At 36.8% G+C, this 20,263-nt stretch overlaps 1 protein-coding gene and 1 long non-coding RNA gene across 17 annotated transcripts in view; one reads left to right on the top strand and one right to left on the bottom strand.

Moving 5' to 3' along the window:
- The window catches only part of dipk1ab (divergent protein kinase domain 1Ab), a 42,894-nt gene that overhangs the window by 4,106 nt on the left and 18,525 nt on the right, over positions 1-20,263 (top strand). For 6 of the 16 annotated variants that reach the window (XM_087257338.1, XM_087257344.1, XM_087257343.1 and 3 more), the window contains one exon: positions 13,369-13,502. The exons of 4 other annotated variants lie outside the window; for them this stretch is intronic. The gene's annotated coding sequence lies outside the window, so the exon portion shown is untranslated. Of the gene's footprint in view, positions 1-7,428; positions 7,568-12,198; positions 12,514-13,368; positions 13,503-20,263 lie in introns of those variants that run through there. 6 more of the 16 variants (XM_087257341.1, XM_087257340.1, XM_087257336.1 and 3 more) reach the window with 3 other exon arrangements.
- Positions 12,860-19,607, bottom strand: LOC147836376 (uncharacterized). Its single transcript, XR_015493745.1, has 3 exons — positions 19,284-19,607; positions 13,304-15,064; positions 12,860-13,050 (listed from the first exon to the last, which is right to left on the bottom strand). It is a non-coding gene; the product is annotated as an uncharacterized LOC147836376 (long non-coding RNA).

Below are 20,263 nucleotides of genomic sequence, written 5' to 3'. Positions count from 1 at the left end.
GAAGTAAATGTTTTATTTGTTTTTGTTGGTTTGTTTGTTTGACTAAATCAGTGATGCCCAAAGTAGGGCCCGCAGGCCAAAGTTGGCACATTGTAACCTTTGGTTTGGCCCACCATCCCATTTGAGTAGAGAGGAAGAAGGATGGAAAAGGCTCTGGCAAATGCCTTTAGAAAAGATCGTCATTTCTAATTTGATGTAACTTTTTTTGTTTGTTAATTTTATTGGTGAGCTACAAAAAAAAAAAAAACTGAAATAAAATGTTTCATCTAAATGTTGTAAATGAACCAGATGTTTTTCAAATCTACAGTAAATAATGCCAGTATGGATATAGGACTATGCAGAAGACATCAGTGATTACATCAAGGCAAAAACCAGTGTATCTCCATTCTGTTATAAATTATTGTTTTGGTTTTACTGTAATAAGTTCATTATAAAATATTTTTTAAAAAGCAGTATTGATCCATGTAAAGCTATGTTTTCTAGTTATTTATAAGTATTATTAAATAAATCAGGAAATTATACATGGCAACAATATTTAACTTCGTCCCTCAATCCTCAATCAAGTCTGGTTTTTGGCCCATCATAAGAAAAAGTTTGAGCACCCCTGGTCTACCCTTTGAACAAATCAATAAGAAATAACACCTTGGTATAATACAGTTATAATGAGCTTCTAACATCAAAAGTGCCCAGTGCTGTTCAAAATATTTTATATTTATATAATTACAACCTAATCTGTGTGATTTTATTTTTATTTTTAATCATGTCAATCCATATTGTGTGTTTTTGCGAGCAAGATTGTTTTATATATACTGTACATGCCAGTGCTCATGTTAATACAAATACAATGTTTGTTTTATTTGTTAAAATTACATAAAAACAGTTTATCTTAAAATATAAAGATTCTATTTTGAGTAATGTATTTGAATATTCTTGTGCTCAATCACTCGTTTAAATAATAGACGTAGACATCTAAAGCTCTTCTGTGACATGTTGCTCTTAGTTATTTAAGGTTCCTCTTTTTGCAAAAGGTTTGAAACTATAACACTGAGAGTATCAGTCATTTGGGAAAAGGGGCATTCAATAGAGAAGACTCCATAGGGAACCTCCAGACAACAAGTCCAGACAAACTTTCAGTTTTAAAAAGATAAGCAGGAAAGTAATATGAGTGGCCCAATACAAAATACCACATGGTTATACTCCTAAGCACTGTAGAGTTCCCAGTCTTTGGTCCCAATAGACTGAACATTTCTTCACTCAATTCTCACACTGCATAGGTTTCGTTAAAATGTTCATATGCCAGTATGTAACAAGTATAATCTGTTCTGGTGCAAGAGTCCATATATACTGCACTGCACTGCACTTTAATTCAATGCAAGCAGTGCTTTTGAAAAAAAAAAAAGTTGTATCAAGCAACACGGCCTGACTCAATGTGACTGAAAATCCATACACTGCTCTTTCATCCAGAAGCATTCAGGGCTATATCTAGGTATGATTCGATGAAACAAGATCTTGGAGATTTTCATAATAAAGAGTGGCTCTAGGCTCTTAGTGCATCAGAAAGATCTTACAATTCCACAGCCTTCAGAGTGCCTACTTAGATTTGTGCCCACTTTATTATTGCCTACTTTGTTTGCAAGGCTTCTGTCTTGTTTAACCTATATAAACAGTACCAAATAAAGTAATATATACACGCTCTTTCTCTGCAGCGTGAAGCTTGGTGCTCATTTCTGCCATATTTTAGTCCTGTTTAAGGATCTGTCACAGTCAGGCAACCGTGCTCCTCCATTTCGTTCCCATGAGAATAAAAAAACCAGGTCTCCTATTTACTATGAGTGTCAGGCTGACCCTCTTTGCTTCCAGTGCAGCCCAGAGGAACTGTGTCACAAATTAAATGAGGTTATATGGTAGGACACATTTAAATATTAAATATGAATATATAGCAGCATGATGGCAGTTGATGCATAATGTATTATAATACAACAAGAATTCTTGATCATTTAGACACATCACAATTCTGATTACATTTAAATACTTTGTATAGGATGCTATAAAATGAGAAATGTGTGAGCATGATATATTATAATCAACACCAAAGCTAAAACTTGTACTGATTTAACAAAACAAAAAATGTACACCACCTTGAATATGTTTTGTTAAGAGGTCTAATCAACAGAAAGTATTACATTAAGTTTTAAGTAAAAAAAAAAAACAAAAAAAAAAACACCTGTATTTGAATAAGAAATGCATAATCTTTTCATTCATAAAGATGTTAGGTGACCACACTTCTAATGAATATAAAATAACTAACAAAATAGTTTTGGTTAAATGTACCCAAATATATTGTCTAAATTCACTGAGAAATGGATGAAAATATATTTACTTTAAAAACGGTGTAATCTTATACAGTGTATACGGAAAGTATTCATAACGCTTCATTTTTTCCACATTTATTTATGTTGCAGCCTTATTCCAAAATGGATTAAATTCATTTAATTCCTCAAAATTCTACACACAATACCCCATAATGACACTGTGAAAAAAAAATATTTTTTGAAATTCGGACATGATTTGAAAAGGCATGCACCTGTCCATATAAGGTCCCAGGGTTGACAGTGCATGTCAAAGCACAAATCAAGCATAAAGACAAAGGAACTATCTGTAGACCTCCGAGGCAGGATTGTCTCAAGGCACAAGGCTGTGGGTGATTACAAAAAAGTTTCTGCTGCTTTTAAAGTTCCAATGAGCACAGTGGCCTCCATCATCCATAAGTGTAAGATGTTTTTAACCACCAGGACTCTTCCAAGACCTAGCCAGCCATCTTACTGAGTGATCTGGGGAGAAGGGCCTTAGTCAGGGAGGTGATCAATAACCCAATGGTCACTCTGTCTGAGCTCCAGCATTTTTCTGTGGGGAGAGGAGAACCTTACAGAAGGACAACCATCTCTGCAGCAATCCACCAATCAGGCCTGTATGGTAGAGTAGATGGAAGCCAATCCTTGCCTGGAATTTGCAAAAAGGCACCAGAAGGACTCTCAGACCATAAGAAACTAAATTCTCTGGTCTGATGAGATTAAAATTGAACTCTTTGGCACCACTCATGACCAGACTAATACCATTCCTACAGTGAAGCATGGTGGTGGCAGCATCATGCTGTGGGGATGTTTTTCAGCAGCAGGAACTGGAAGACTAGTCAGGATAGAGGGAATGCAGCAATGTACAGAGACGTCCTGAATGAAATCCTGTTTTAGAGTGCTCTTGATCTCAGACTGGAGTGACGGTTCATCTTCCAGCAGGACAATGACCCACAGCACACTGCCAAAATATTAATGGAGTGGCTTCACAACAACTCGGTGAATATCCCAGCCAGAGCCCAAACCTAAATCCTATTGAACATCTCTGGAGAGATCTAAAAATGGCTGCACACCGTTACTTCAACAAACTTATGTACATGTGATTTTTCTGCTTTTTTATTTTGATTAAATTTACAATAATAAAAAAAAAAAATCACAGTGTCATTATGGGGTATTGTGTGTAGAATTATGAGGAAATAAATTAATTTAATCCATTTTGGAATAAGGCTGTAACATAAAATGTGGAAAAGGTTAAAGCTATGAATACTTTCCGAATGCACTGTATTCATATACTGTATTCATACAAACTGTTATACCAAAAAAGTGTAAGATATATTTACCCAAATCATCTATTTTCTATATTTGACATTTATATATTGAGTGTGAAATGAATGTGTGTATTTCAGTTGAAAACAAATCAGGATTTGAAAAATTAATGACTCTGCCAAGACAAATGATCGTATTCATTATATGGAAAAAACAACATAAGCAAAAGTGACGCAAGTGTTTCCATCTCATAATAGAGCAGCTGCTCTGAAATGACAGCTTGTGAAGCAGTGAACAAGATGTTGCTATGTCTAGATCATTTGTTGTTGAGTCACATTTCACAGCATAGGAGCAACCAATCATCATTCCGCGTTTATCATGTGAATCTGTGTATCGGCCTCGATCGCAGCCCTCCTGAGCTCCAGCGGTGAGCTTGATGTAAACATTTTGGACTGTTGCAGTGTTGAGTCAGTGTGTGGATGAATGTGTCCCATGGGGCGAGAGGAGTGAGAGGAGCGGGATGGGGTGCCTGATTGCTGGTTGTTCTCCTAGAGATGAGTCAAATGAGACCTGCAGTGCCTGTGTGACATCTGCTTCCATCAGAGCAGTGCCGCTTGGGAACTCATCACACTTATAATGCACCAGAGAAGCTTTTTCTTGTTCTTCATGCCACTGTTTCTTTTAGTGAAAGAATAAGCTTGTAAATGCTTTTATGTCGGTAAAGGCATTAAATCCGACTTGTTTTTTGTGGGACAAACATTTTCATTTCAACTTTCATCAGTACTTCATGAAAGTATTTTTTCCCTTTTTATTTTGCTATTCTTTTTTTAATCCCTATATTATGTTGTGTGTCAGAAATAATTAAGCGTGGAAAATCTTTATTGTACGACATTCCTTTTTAGGATCATGAACATGCATGTGATGTTGTGGAATGTGAATATCATTTTCTGAATAATTTATTATTAGGTCAAAAGATCAGTTTAATATGTTTTGTATTTCATGACAGCTTCTTAACAAGCCTCTGAGGGTATTTACTTACTTTTACATTAATGCATTTAATCTGTGGAAAAATGGAGTGTTTCAAAAAATACCTCGTTTGGTGTGATGTAGGAGCACACCTACACTTGTATTCCTATGCTTGCTATACAACCTGAGGAATACAAAGTACTAGGCATGGGCCGGTAAGATTCTGATTGTATAATAACCTTGGATAAAAGTATTGCGGTTTCACAGCACCATGGTATTGTGGTTACTGCTCTAAATTATAATCTTTTTAAATGTCTGGGTAAAAAAAAAAATCCCCTTTGAACGCAATTTATTTTATTTTGCAAAACATTTATAATGTTTTGGCAGAGTAAACATGTCAGGCTAATAGTTCAAATGAATCATTGACAGAATGAATCATAAAAACAGAGATTTCTTTACCATTTAAATGGTATCTTTGGATATTTTTACTGCTGGAGATACTGTTGTCCTAAAAAAAAGTAAATAAAAAATCTTACACGTACCCTAGGAACGGTATTACAGAAGTTTTTGGCAGTTTTAAAACCTTGACTTTTTCCAAACCACGGTATACCTTGAAAACGATTGTCTTCCCAAGCCTACAAGGTACACACATGCATAAATAAAAATGTAAATATTTGTTATAAAAATCATCATCAATTACAGAAAAAATCATATGGTGCAGTTGGTGCACCATAATCAAAGGTGGAATAGGTGATCTGCATTGTAAGAAATAAAAAAAATAAAAATAAAATCAGCTTTTTAGGTTTTTTTGGTTTTTTTGGGTGGTGCTGTAAAATAATGGTCATTAAATTTGCCATAAATGTCTGTAATTAATGGCTTTTATTTTACTTTTTTTTTTCGGCACCCCAGCTGCCAGGAAAAAAAAACGTAAAATAACAAAAAAAATTTATAGTGTGCCTAAATGCTATCCATTAGCCTAATTTCTTTGAAACACAATTTATAATACTACAATACTACAATTCTGAACAAAAAAAAATGTGTTATATACATGTAGCATGACTTATCATTAAAGCGAGTACTGTATGCTTAGTGGTTGGCCGGCAGGGTGTAGGAATTACACTTGTTACTAAATACTTACATGCTATTTCAGACTGAATATTTACAGTAGCATGGTAAACAATATAAGGAGAGCATCACAGGTTGTCATTATTCAAAAATGAACCAATTTGAATATAGAACCAACTTCACCTCAGTAAAGCAGGCTAGGCAGAATAGCGCTATTTAATTATGTTTTGTTGTTAAACTAAATAATCTACATTTATAACACAACGCAATCTACATCAGCTTTGCATGACTAAAACACTTTTAAAGCATAACATTGCCTGTCTAAAAGAAATACTTCAGGCATGGTGTCATCCTTCCTGAAGTGTGCAAAAGTAACTTCAATATTGATTCAGAATGTTAAAAGGTTTTGGTCCAGCATTTGTTTTTACCGGTCACTCTCTCTCTTTCTCGCGTGTAAATGTGAATGTGTGTCCAAGGGCAAATGGTGGATCTGCATACACGGCTGCGCAGATTTACAAATGTACATTTGCTGACAGACAGTTTGGGCTACTTATCAGAATTATGCGACTTGTCGGCCTGACATTATTTAACTGGACGAATATTGTTTAGTTTTATGCCTCACGCAGAATACAAAAATACATAGATCATTTACTTTTATCAATACTATTGGAATGTGAAGAGACTTTTAATCAGCACAACAAAAAATGTTTCTGAAGATAATCACCTACTGCACCTTTAAGTAAGTTATGTAATTATATATATTATCACTAATTTATCACTAATTTATTTTTGTTTCCGGTGTGATTTGTGATCACACAGTGTGATCAGTCTGAGGTTCAACAACTTGTTTAGCTTCAGTCTAATCATCAACATAAAAATTACCCAGAATTCAAAATTTAGAACTATTATGTTCAAACTACTTTTTAATTAATTATTATTATTATTATTATATTATTATATATTATTTAAAAAAATTCTGAATTAATACTATTTTAGAGTTGATATAAATCATCTTTACCTCAAAAGATGGAAGACATGATAGAAGACTCAATATGATGATTTGTATATATATCCACCACATTTAGTGCCAGATTTTTTGATATGTCTAGCTACAGTAATAACAAACAAATGGCACGACTTAAATGCTAAATTATTGGCTGAGATCATCATCATCATCATCAGTCTTATTGACACATTGGGTTTTATCAGAAATACTTTCAGCATTATTTCACTGGTGTTTTTACCGTGGTGTAGTGAAGCTCCTGTCTCTCTGTCTGCGTGTCACTTTTCCTTGCTCTTTTTTTATTGCTTTCTCCATCTATCCATTGCTCATTGGTCTAAAGGGGTGGGGGGCATTAGGGAGAAGCAGCAAGAAATCGCTTTATGATCATGAATTATGGATGAGCAGAGAGCAAGCTATGAAAACAAGTGTCAGTGCAAAAATTCTCCCCCACTTGATCCGCTTTTTCCGTCCTATCATCTCTCACCGAGCCACTGAGGGGTTTGAGGATTAAAAGCTAAAAACATGCTCCATATTCCATATTGCCACTTTCTTTTTCTTTTTTTTTCTTTTTTTTTTTACTTTGCAGAGTACCTGAAGTCGAAGGTTTTTAATGCTTGTGCTTGAAGCTGTGGGCAATGGGAGGTTGATTACATAGTAAGCTTCTGAGGACATATCAAGCTGTGCGTCCCTCCGCAGCTCGTCTCATCCTGTCAAACCAAACAAGCTGTCACAGCCCAAGGGGACGCAGTATAATCTTTTGCGTTCACATTTACCTTTACCCCTTTGGCAGATTTAATCTCCAGTCATGTTCTGGAAGCCAAATGTTGCATTGCATAGTCACAGAATTGAATTCAGGAAAAACAAATAGTAGATCCATTATGAGGATTTGGAAACCTATAAAGTTGAAGGCAAAATTGTGAGTTTTTGATTCTTTTTTAAATTTTCACAAGTGCTATTTAATGGAGAGAAGGTTATTCAACATAATAGTTTAATAGTTAATTTCCAATGATCGCCATGATCACAGTATGTAATATTTTACTGGTCGTTTTGCCAGATGTTAGTATTTAGCTTAAAGTGTGATTTAAAGGCTTAACTTTCTTGGTAGCTTGGGTTAATAATGTTATGTGTAGGGGCAATTATAATTAAGTCATTTATCAACAGTGGTTTGTTCTCAAAGAAGTCATTTCTTAATGGGGCAAATAATATTGACTTTCAAATATTCATTCATGGTGGCTCAGTGGTTAGAACTGTCGCCTCACAGCAAGAAGGTCGCTGGTCCGAGTCCCGGATGGGCCAGTTATAATTTCTGTGTGCAGTTTCTCTTCGTGTTGGCATGGGTTTCCTTTGGGTGCTCTGCTTTCCCACACAGTCCAAAGACATGTGGTATAGTTTTGGACAGAAATTGTATTAACAAAAAATAATCATGGTGTATGGGTGTTTCCCAGGGTTGCTCCTTGAAGGGCATCCACTGCATAAAACATATGCTGGAATAGCTGGCGGTTCATTCTGCTGTGGCAACCCCAGGTAAAAAAGGGACTAAGCCAAAGGTAAATAAATGAATGAATATTTCATTCATTCATTCATTCCAGCCAAACTAAAAGAAATAAGACTTTGTCCAGACTCCAGGAGAAAAGAATAGGAAATACTGTGAATTTTCCTGCCTCTATTAAACATCACTTAGGAAATTTTTGATAAACAATTAAAATTTTACATGAGCACTATAATTTTGCCTTTAGCTGTATATGGTAAATTGTTAAAATAAATAAATAAATAAATCACGTCCTTTATTTATTTATTTTATTTCATTTTCTTCAAAACTAAGTCTCACTCCAGTCCAAACAGATAATCTATTGTTAGCTGCAAGGATGACTTGTAATTGTAATAACTTAGTGATGTCAGCTAGAAGATGATTACTTTAATATATGACTACCCTTATTTACATGTCAGGGATGCCAACTCAGAAACTTGGCTTTTACAGTCGCAATGATGGAAAGAAGGAAGGTAATGTGATTTTCTTTGAAAGTAAAATGAATTTTTTAAATCATTGTGATTATAGTGATTATATAACATTTCTAATCTAATCTTTAAATATATTTATGAAACATTAAGAAGAAAAAAAAACATTTAAACAGTATTGAACAGTATAGGTAAATTATTTGTGGTTGCATTTTTATTATTACGCATTCAAGCTCGTAGTTCTAAAACCCTATTGTATTTGTTAGGATTTTTATTATTTTTTTTTTTTTCTTCAGGCGTAATGCAGAACAGGCAGACCAAACCGTAAGGCCTAGAGCAGGGGTGTCCAAATTCGGTCCCAGAGGGCTGGTGTCCTGTAGTTTAGCTGCAACGTCCTTAACACACCTCCCTTGAAGTTTCTAGTATACCTAGAAAGAGTTTGATTAGCTAGTTCAGGTGTGTTTAATTTAGTTGGAACTAAAATATGCAGGGTACTGGCCCTCCAGGACCGAGGTTGGACACCCCTGGCCTAGAGCCTTGAAACTTTGTCAGATGGTCCGTTTGCTTAACCGCTACTCGGATACCATGACTCATCTAAATCAGCCCATAGGTAGCGCTATGGTGCTAAAACCAAAACTTTCCATCTATTTTGGCTGCCATTTGTAGACCGTTTGTCATAGACTCAGAAAAACTTTACATATTTGGAATCTTTGGCTCATAATTATAATAATATTGATAATAATAATAACAATAATAATAATAATAATAATTATTATTATTATTATTATTATTATTATTATTATTTGTGCCTGGTTGTGTGTATTTGCCTGCTCTTATTGAAAAAAATTAAACAAAAAAAAGCATTTAAAAATTTGATTTGTATAAGTTGATACATGCGTTATATATATACATATATAATCAACTTCCCAACAGAAGAATAAATATATGCAGTTTAAATGTAGGCCTCAGATTCAACTTTACGCGCTTTGATTCTCTCAATGTAATGCATATTTTTTTATCCACTGCAAAATAAAATAAATAAATATGATAATAAAATCCAAATCAAACAAATTATTTCAAAAAAGAAACATATAATTAAATGATCAATCAGTCTTAATAAATTATTGATCTTATAAGACATTATGGCTTGATCTCCTGAAGCTGGCCATCAGCAGGTTGAAAGTACTCCAGCTTTGAGAATAGCCGTGGGTCTTTCAAGATGGAGACCACTTCACTTAACACTCACTCCCTTTGGCCTTGCCTTTAGAACCATTTTGATTAAAACGTTAGATGAAAGCCTTTGAGGGTCATTGGGATATCACTGTTTCTGCCCACTTTTTCCACAGCCACTGTTCTCCACTCACTCAGCCACTAATGAAAAGCAGACACAAAGCCTCAATCAATAACCTCTCATTACGTGCTTCAGCTCGGCTCTCCCTTCAGCGATGGGCCATGTTGTCCTGAGGATGAACATGCCACATTAGCAGAGCTGAAATGAATGTCTCTGTGCATTGACTGGAAAGGTCAGGTGTGGGTTTGCTTTGTTTGTTGAATATTGCACTTGCGATTGAGCAGAGCTACATTGGTTACACAAGGATCGATCTGAGATACAATTGCGATGAGCATTACAGTATGTCTCCATGAGCCAAGCGACTAGAGTACTTACCGGTTAAACAGACTTTGTTTGCATTCATGCTTGAGTGTGTTTAGAGGTGCAAACAGGCTTAATCTCTTGGGAGAGCAGCATAGACAATGAACCGCATGTAAACACTCATTTTTTTCCATTTGAAAACACCGCGGCCTATACCAGTCAAGATGCAGACAGATATAAGTAAGATTATATCAAAATTTTGACAATGTTCTCTCTCTCTTATGGTGTTAGTTAACCTTCAACATATTTTCATATGTAAATTATTTCATTCCACAGTCCAAAGACAAGTGCTATAAGTGAATTGAATAAACTAGCCGTAGTGTATGTGAGAGTGTGCAAGAGTGTATGGGTGTTTCACAGTGTTGGGTTGCAGCTAAAAGGGCATCTGCTGCGTAAACGTGCTGGATAAGTTAATTCTGGTTCATTCCACTGTGGTGACCCAAGAGTAATAAAGAGACTAAGCTGAAAAAAAAGAAATGAATAAATGAATATTTTATTCCAAATTCATTTATTCATTCATTCATTTTCTTTTCGGCTACGTCTTTTTATTAATCCTGGGTCGCCACAGCTGAATGAACCGCCAACTTATCCAGCATATGTTCTACGCAGCGGATGCCTTTCCATCTGCATCCTCTCTCTGGGAAACATCCATACACTCTCATTTACACTCATAAACTATGGACAACTTAGCCAACTCAATTCACCTGTACCACATGTCTTTGGACAATGTACAATTTAAAGCAATTACACGTACAGTTGAAGACGAAATATGATCCACTTCTAAAAGTCATTCATTTTCTTTTCGGCCTTTATTAATCAGGGGTTGCCACAGCAGAATGAACCGCCAATTTATCCTGCTGATGTTTTACCCAAATGCTGGGTTATTTTTTTTTTATTAAATTAACAGGACTATTTTTAACCCAATGTTTGATTTAAACTGTGGTCACACTGGGCTTTTCCTCCCCTAGACTTCCATTCATACGCATACGAATGCGTCAGACTGGAAACGCGGGGTCATACGTCAAGTTTCGCAGGTTGCTGCGGTGCAAAGTTCAAGCTTGGGCGAACTCTGACCTGCGAAATCACATCACTTGACTGCGTGAGAACAATCGAGGATCAAAACATGACATCTCTGGGCAGAAATTTAAAACATGAAGCAATTGCTCGCTTTTAAAAATGTGTAATAAGCTTGTTTAATCCCGCCCCTTTTCGCAGAGCCGCACGACAGAATTTCACATGCTTAAACTCTAATGTGACCCCAGCTTTAGTCCATATTTTACCCAATTTGGGTTTAAGTGAAGTTTCATAAATTAATTTTGAGAGGAGCACGTGATATGATTGAGCATGACTGGCTGCTCATCTGTAATCAGTAATATTCCAATCTGAGTGATCCAAGCCTACTATAAATAGATCGTTTTTCCCTACTTCTCTATCTTTGTTTTGGAAGAATCCCCTCCTCCACCCTATTTCCTCCTTTTCCTCCCTTTTCTAAGGGGAGCTCTTGAGACCTACCTGATCTCAGATCCCTCATATGTTTATTGACCGGGCGGGAGCCTTGGGCTCATTTATCTCCGAGCTCAGAGTTTTTTCCTGGGACAGCATGCCGAACCTGCTATTAATGCCAAACACATCTAAGTGAGAATTCTTGAAAAACCAATCATTTCTTAGAGGATACAAAAACAATCTTGAAAACCTTTAAAGTTGTTGAAATGAAGTGCTAAGCATTGCACGTTGATAATAAAAAATATTTTTTATATATTTACTGTATAAAATTTACAACATACCTTTGCTATTCCCAACTGTGCAACAAAACACTGGTCAAGGGTCACAGTTATTACCTTCCTGTGAAATTTGAAATGTGAAAAAAATTGAACAGAGCAAGGACATTTTTTTCACAGTATTTCCTTTTATGTTTTTCTTTTGGTGAAACTTTTTTTTAGGTCGACTGGAATCATATAGTTTATAAAAACTCCAAAAACTCCTCACCTCTGCATCATCTACTCCCCCACAAAAGACTGAGCCACAGGCTCTAGCGATGTGGAGCCTTATGTGGACTTTTCTCTCCATCTTGTGATTGAAATTCTACACAGTCTTCAGTTCAGCTGAGAAGCATGAGTGTTGTGGGGGCCGCTGCTGAATATTTCACACTGTCTCCGCCACATGGCCTGTGAGTTCACAGTGGCGGAGCATCCGAATACTGTTTGACACATGCAGACCCGCGTCCACTGACCAGCGGGATCTCAGTGTACTAAACGGTGAGAAATTTCTGACACTGTGATTCTCTGTTAATTCAAAGTGCTGCCATGGAAACACTTCCTGTCACAAGGGAGAGAGCTGTCATCCCGAGTGGCAAACTATAAAGCTATTGATGTCAGATTTCCTCTGTTTGATATATGAGCTACAGCTTGATACACAGGAGTCTTGCTGTTTGTGTTGGGTTTCTGAAAACAATGAAACATGCCGCTTATACGAAAAGAGCTTCAAAACGGTTCCAATAAGGGCTCTTTGAGATATGCTTTGAGAATGTATATCATTGATATACAATTTTTAATGATAGTTTATTTTGATTAATATTATAATAGAGTGATTTTTAACTTTTATAATAGGCAAGGCAAGGCAAGTTTATTTATATAGCACAGTTCATACACATTTAAAGTGCTTTACATAAACAGGAATAAAAGACACAAGTATAAATAGAATGAAAACAAATAATAAAAACAGATGAAAACAGCGTAAAGACGCTGTATTATTCCATATATTCCATATTACAATACACCGGTGTATCAGATTTTCTCATATTTTTTAAATATCAGATTTTTGTCTGGTCTTTTATGCAGGCACTTTTAGGGTTAAAAAGAATAAATACCATAAATACCCCAGGCAGCACATGCCAGTCGGATACTTCATGTGAAATTGTAGCAAAAATGAATGAATACCACAATAAATGGCAGTGACACTAAACATACTTAAAACAATACTTAAAGAAGCAAAACAGAAACTGAAAGTGGTTTCATTGAAGACCACGTTCCAGTGAAATATGCTAACTTTTCTATGATGCTTCTTATAGTGTGTTTATTTTTGAATAACCGAGTGGCATTTTCTCTCTGCAGATGATGAGCTTGTAGGATATGATACAATCTGTAGCACACATAGTTTCTCTTCCACTGGCTTATGTAGGAGAAAGTAAGATTATGAAGTCCAAAAGCTGCAAAAATAGACAGTGTGAGCCTCTGCTGTTAAAAAGGTAAGTAAAATCATGCTTTAATTTTTGAAAAGTGGTATCATCAATTTAACAGAGCTGTTCTGTTAATTCTAAAACAGGAAAAAAGGTATTTTATATTGTAAAAATGTACAAAAACAATTGATCTGTCCTATTGAAAAGTGGCTGCCAGTCTGTACTTGATTGTTGAGCTCCAGAAAATGCTTTGACGGTTACAGATTTTAACAAAGAATCATTTTAGCTTTGAGGGTTTTTCAGGATGATTTGGCTCTACTGTCACTGTGTGTACCTTTATATAGAACCCCTTATAGAACTATTAGGGAACTCATTATTTAGAGTGAACTTATTTGATGTACAGTTTACATGTGTTCAGAGCTAACGTGTGTCTTTGTAGCCACTAGGTTGAGGATTTCTGGAGGACTTGATTAGATTAATTGCTTTAATTATGTTTGTGGACTGACTGATTTGATCATCTCCGCTCTTGTTATTTTTGGAAAGTCCCTGTCTATTTTTGCTATATTTAGTTATTTATGTGGGGGCAGCATGGTGGCGCAGTGGGTAGCACAATTGCCTCACAGCAAGAAGGTCGCTGGTTCGAGCCCAGGCTGGGCCAGTTGGCATTTCTGTGTGGAGTTTGCATGTTCTTCCTGTGTTTACATGGGTTTCCTCCGGTTACTCCGGTTTCCCCCACAAGTCCAAAAACATGCACTGGTGAATTGGGTAAACTGAATTGTCCGTAGTGTATGTGTTTGAATGAGAGTGTATGGATGTTTCCCAGGGATGGGTTGCAGCTGAATGGGCATCTGCTGTGTAAAACATGTGCTGGATAAGTTGGCGGTTCATTCCGCTGTTGGGACCCCAGATTAATAAGGGGACTAAGCCGAAAATAAAATAAATGAATGAATGAGTTATTTATGTGATGAAGAAATAATCATGAAAGAACTATGTCTAGTGCTGAACGAAGACATTACACTGTTTACCTGCACTTAATCTGACTAATTGACACACTACAAAAAAAATCAACATTATGCTAAAAGTATCAATCTTTAAATATTGGCCGTAAGCCATAAAGATATTCACAGCAGACATACAGCATCTTCTTAGGATGGCCCGTATGTGGTTCTGGTTTTAGAATTGTAAAGTTTTAAAAGAACTTTGGACTTTGAAGCTAACAGACCTCAGCCATACAGAAGGCAGAGAAAGGCAGTGGGAGGAATAAATACAGCGACGAGAGACTGGGAAAGCAGAAAACTGATTTAGGCTTGATGAATGAACCTCTTCTCCCAGACCTTGACTTTGGACTCGAGGAGACGCCTATACAGAACTGAGCTTTCTGTCACCCCATTGCCATGGCGACGACAGCTCCTCTGGGCCCTGTGAGGTCTGAAAGGCAGTGCAGGACGCTGGTCTGCCACAACTCTCCAACGCCTGTCATCCCGGCTTAGTGAGTCTGTGAGTTTGAGACCCTGAAGGGCATGAGATTTAAAGAGTAGAGGAAGATGGATTCTCAGATGGAAATGGCAGAATTGCATCTCACTGAGTGCCTGTAGCGAAGAGGGAGTGATGGGCTGTCATTAGAGGAGCCACTGAAGAGAGAGAGAAAGAGAGAGAGAGATGATCAGTTTAGATTACAGACAAACTAACAGATGAGACCATTAAGAGGGTGACTGAGAGCCTTTCAAAATATTTCTAGGATAAAATATATGGTCTAAGCATATGAGTATTTATATTTTATTTTTCTGGTTGTTGCTGAAACTGCTATCATATAATCTACAAAACAAAAATCTGGGTTATTTTCCATATAATCAAAAGATCTTTACTTTATTGCAGTTTATATTTTCCTTTGCTTTTTTTACTGAATAAGCAAATTTATTTGCAAAACGATTATGAAATATGAACATTTTACAGTAAGAAATCCCTGCATTTGATAGAGAAGTTCAATTCAATTCAATTCAATTCAGCTTTATTTGTATAGCGCTTTTACAATGTAGATTGTGTCAAAGCAGCTTCACATAAATGGTCATAGTAACTGGAACAGTGTGGTTCAGGTTTTAGTGTTTAAGTTCAGTTCAGTTCAGTTTAGCTCTGTTCAGTGTGATTTAATCATTACTGAGAGTTCAAACACTGAAGAGCAAATTCATCGATGCGTAGCTCTACCAATCCTGAACCATGCGAGGCAGTGGCGACAGCGGAGAGGGAAAAAAAACTTCACCTGATGGGAGTGAAGAAAAAAAACCTTGAGAGAACCAGACTCAGTTGGGCACGACCATTTTAATTTCTCCGCTGGCCAAAAGTCTTGTGCAGAACTTCATTCGCCGTGGTTTATGCTGGAAGATGGCCTCAATGAAGACTCGTCTGTCCCTGGAGCGTCGCTGGAATCAGACTCATGTTCTCCACTCCCCACGACCATCAGCGCAGCAGCAGCTCAGGATATGGCCTGGTCCCGGATATGGAATCCTTGGGATCATCACGTCGCTGGTCTTGGATCCAATCAGTGACTCCGCCTAATCTGAGGACCTCGGGATGAGTATCCCCAGGTGAAAATAGAGAATAAAGAGAATAATTAGCGTAGCTGCTGTTCATAGTGTATATAAGCAAGATGTAGAAGCCAGTGTGGAACCCGCTAGGTGATGCATTGAGTGTATGCTTTACTAAACAGATAGGTCTTTAATCTAGTTTTGAACTGGGAGAGTGTGTCTGAGCCTCGGACATTACCAGGAAGGCTATTCCAGAGTGTAGGAGCCATGAAAGAGAAGGCTCGACCTCCTTTACTTGATTTTGCTATTCTAGGTACTACCAGAAGCCCTGAATTTTGAGATCTTAAAGAGCGAGTTGGTTTGTAGCGAGACAGAAGGTTGGTTAGATAAACAGGAGCTAGATTATTTAGAGCTTTATAGGTGAGAAGTAATATTTTAAATTCAATACGAAATTTAACAGGCAGCCAGTGTAAGGAGGATAAAATTGGGGTTATATGATCATATTTTCTAGACCTGGTCAGAACTCTGGCTGCTGCATTTTGTACTAATTGAAGTTTGTTAATAGAGGATGCTGGGCAGCCAGCAAATAGAGCATTACAGTAATCCAGTCTCGAAGTCATAAAAGCATGGACTAGCTTTTCTGCATCTGAGATGGATAGCATATTTCGTAATTTAGCGATATTTCTCAGATGAAAGAAGGCAGTTTTTGTGACATGGGATATATGGTTTTTAAAAGTTAGATTGCTGTCTAATATGACACCCAGATCTTTTATAGTAGAGCTAAAGCTAACTTTGTATCCCTCTAATTGTAAATTGAGTTGCGAGATCTGCTGTGTGCAAGATTTAGGCCCAATAAGTAATAATTCTGTTTTGTCTGAGTTTAAGAGAAGAAAATTGTTGGTCATCCAGTCTTTGATGTCTTTGATACACTCAGTTAGTTTAGAAAGTTCAGACGTCTCGTCAGGTTTAGTGGAAATATATAATTGAGTATCATCTGCATAGCAGTGAAAGCTGATCTCATGTCTTCTAATAATGTCTCCCATAGGTAGCATGTAAATTGTAAACAGTAAAGGGCCTAAAACTGATCCTTGAGGCACCCCATACTTTACTGGGCAGATTTGTGAAGGCTGTCCATTAAGATTTACAAACTGGTAGCGGTCAGTTAAGTAAGACTTAAACCATTGTAGAGCCTGTCCCTGGACACCTGTAGACTTTAAACGATTTATGAGGATATTGTGGTCAATGGTATCAAATGCCGCACTAAGATCGAGTAAAACTAATAGCGAGACGCACCCTCGGTCAGCAGCTAAGAGTAAATCGTTGGTTATTTTCACTAAGGCGGTTTCTGTACTGTGGTGAGCCCTGAAACCTGACTGAAACACTTCAAAAATATTGTTCGTCTGCAGATAAGAGCATAATTGAGTGGAAACAACTTTTTCTAGTATTTTAGACATAAATGGAAGATTTGAAATAGGCCTATAGTTAGCTAAGTTGTTGGTGTCTAGTTGCGGTTTCTTAATAATAGGCTTAATAACAGCTAGCTTGTAAGAGTTTGGAACATGGCCTATAGATAAAGAAGAGTTGATAATGTTAAGAAGAGGTTCTCCTATAGCAGGTAGCAGCTCTTTCAGTAATTTTGTTGGAATTGAGTCCAGCATACACGTAGCTGGTTTAGAGCTATTTATAATTTTTACTAACTCTTCATGTTCTATGATTTTGAAGCAGTGTAGGTTATTATTATGATTTAATGAAATATTTACAGGATTTGGAGTATAAGCCGGTGCAGAAAGTTTGGCATCTCCTATTTTCTGTCTAAAGCCTTCTATTTTATTACTGAAAAAATTCATGAAGTCATCACTACTAATTTGCGGTGGAGTAGTTTGTTCCAAGGATGACCGATTATTTGCTAATTTAGAGATGGTGTTAAATAAAAATCTAGGATTGTTATGATTATTTTCTATCAGTTTGCGCAGGTGCTCGGTCCTGGCAGATTTTAGAGCCCTCCTATAGCTGGACATACTGTCTTTGTACGCAATTCTAAAGACCTCTAAATTAGTTTTTTTCCATTTACGTTCCAGGGCGCGGGTTGCTGTTTTGAGCGCACGAGTATGACTATTATACCATGGTATAGTTTTAATCTCTCTAGCCTTTTTTAATTTGATGGGTGCCACAGTATTTAGTGTGCTAGTAAAGATGGCATCCAAAGAAGTCACGTTATTTTTAGTTTAAAAATATAATGACGTGGTGCTGCAGTGGGTAGCGCTGTCACCTCACAGCAAGAAGGTCACTGGTTCGAGCCTCAGCTGGGCATTTCTGTGTGGAGTTTGCATGTACTCCCCATGTTCGTGTGGGTTTCCTCTGGGTTCTCCGGTTTCCCCCACAAGTCCAAAGACATGCGCTATGGGTGAATTGGGTAAGCTAAATTGTCCATAGTGAATGAGGGTATATGGGTGTTTCCTAGTGATGGGTTGCAGCTGGAAGGCCCTCCGTTGCGTAAAACATATGCTGGATAAGTTGACGGTTCATTCTGCATTCGGCAACCCCAGATTAATAAAGGTACTAAGCTGAAATAAAATGAATGAATGAATAAAAAAATATAACTTCTATGTTATTTGCTCCACTGAATAAAACAATTATTATTTTTGCTTTAATTTTTCATATGTGTTTTTAAATAATAACCAAAATATGAACATGACCTTAGATTAATAAATGCTTAAAGAGCCCCTATTATGTATTTAAAAAGATCATATTTTGGTGTTGTGGGTTTCTTTATCTTTACCTAATTATCTCAGCGACTCCTATATGAATCGTTCAACAATTTATCTGTTCCCAAACCCCTCCAATCTGCGCTGATTGGACCGATGATCCAGTCTGTTGTGATTGGTCAACTGCGTTCAGCACGAGACAGAGAGAAATGCCTATACAGCTACAGTATGAAGTAACAGAAAGCATGTGAGAGCCCAATGCACAAATGAAATAGAGCAATGCAGTTAAACACCAGCAAATTTCTCTACTCTCAATGCTGACCCCAAGTCATAACCACACACATTCAGTGTTAATCCACACAGTGGCAAAAGTTGAAATATTTAAAAATTGACTGCGCCGCGAGTGTGAGGAGCAGCTGATGGTGACCATAGCAAAAACAAACACCAGACGATCGCCAGTTTAGAAACGTATTTATGATCTATACTTTACTTTTAGTTTATTTACTGATCTTTAATCGATACGTGATTACAAGCCACGCAGGGTGATTACAACTTATAACACACAATTAAACACATATCTTACAAACTACACAAAATGAGGCAACAATTTTAATGACACTTACATGTTATGATCCGAAGGAAGAAGAAATAGTCCCAAATTAACTGTAAAAGTTACTGACAAAGTCCCTGTTAAAGTCTGACAAAGTCCCATAGTCTCTGCTGCTCCTTCAATAGCAAATGGCTGGCGAATCCCCCGCTGCAGGTTATTGTATCAATCATCAGAAAAATGACAGGAACAAACACAGCTCTAGGTTGGCTATACTGTGTTATTGTTATGAAAATAAACTTTAACCCTTTATTCCCCATAGCCAAATCTTCATCCGTCAGTGATCATCATCTTTGCGTCATGATCAGTCCCGTGATCCCCCGCGCCTCCACTAGTGTCTGAAGTGACTACTACATATTTGCTGATTTACCATGTCGACGTCGATGCAATCAAGTAAAAGATCTGAACCCTACTCGATTTGCTTATTCGACTATTCCCTAAAGAGTCAACTATTACCCTAAAGAATCAATAGTTTTAAACAGTGCACTTTCAGATTTAACCTCAGCTAGATGTTTTTATTCACTTAGTGCTGTTTTACACACTGCATGGAAGCTCATTTTCAAAACCCATAATAGGGGCTCTTTAACAGTTTTCCTCATTGGTTTAATTTACCTGTTAAATTAAAAAAATCTAAATATTTAGTCATTGAATCATACATGTCTATGTGTAATAAAAAAAACTTATAGTGTTTTTGACCACACCACAGTAAAATGTGTTATATTTTATTCAATTCAATTCAATTCAGCTGTATATATATAATATAGCGCTTTTACAATGTAGATTGTGTCAAAGCAGCTTCGCATGAATGGTCATAGTAACTGGATCAGGGTAGTTCAGTTTTTAGTGTTTAAGTTCAGTTCAGTTTAGCTCAGTTCAGTGTGGTTTAAAGTCATTACTGAAAGTCCAAACACTGAAGAGCAAATTCATCGATGCGTAGCTCTACTGATCCTGAACCATGCAAGCCAGAGGCGACTGCGGAGTGGGAAAAAAAAACTT

The sequence above is a fragment of the Danio rerio genome, chromosome 6 (assembly GCF_052040795.2).
Source record: "Danio rerio strain M-AB ecotype USA chromosome 6, GRCz13ab, whole genome shotgun sequence".
Lineage (NCBI taxonomy): Eukaryota > Metazoa > Chordata > Actinopteri > Cypriniformes > Danionidae > Danio > Danio rerio.
This window is presented reverse-complemented; position numbering and strand designations above follow the sequence as displayed.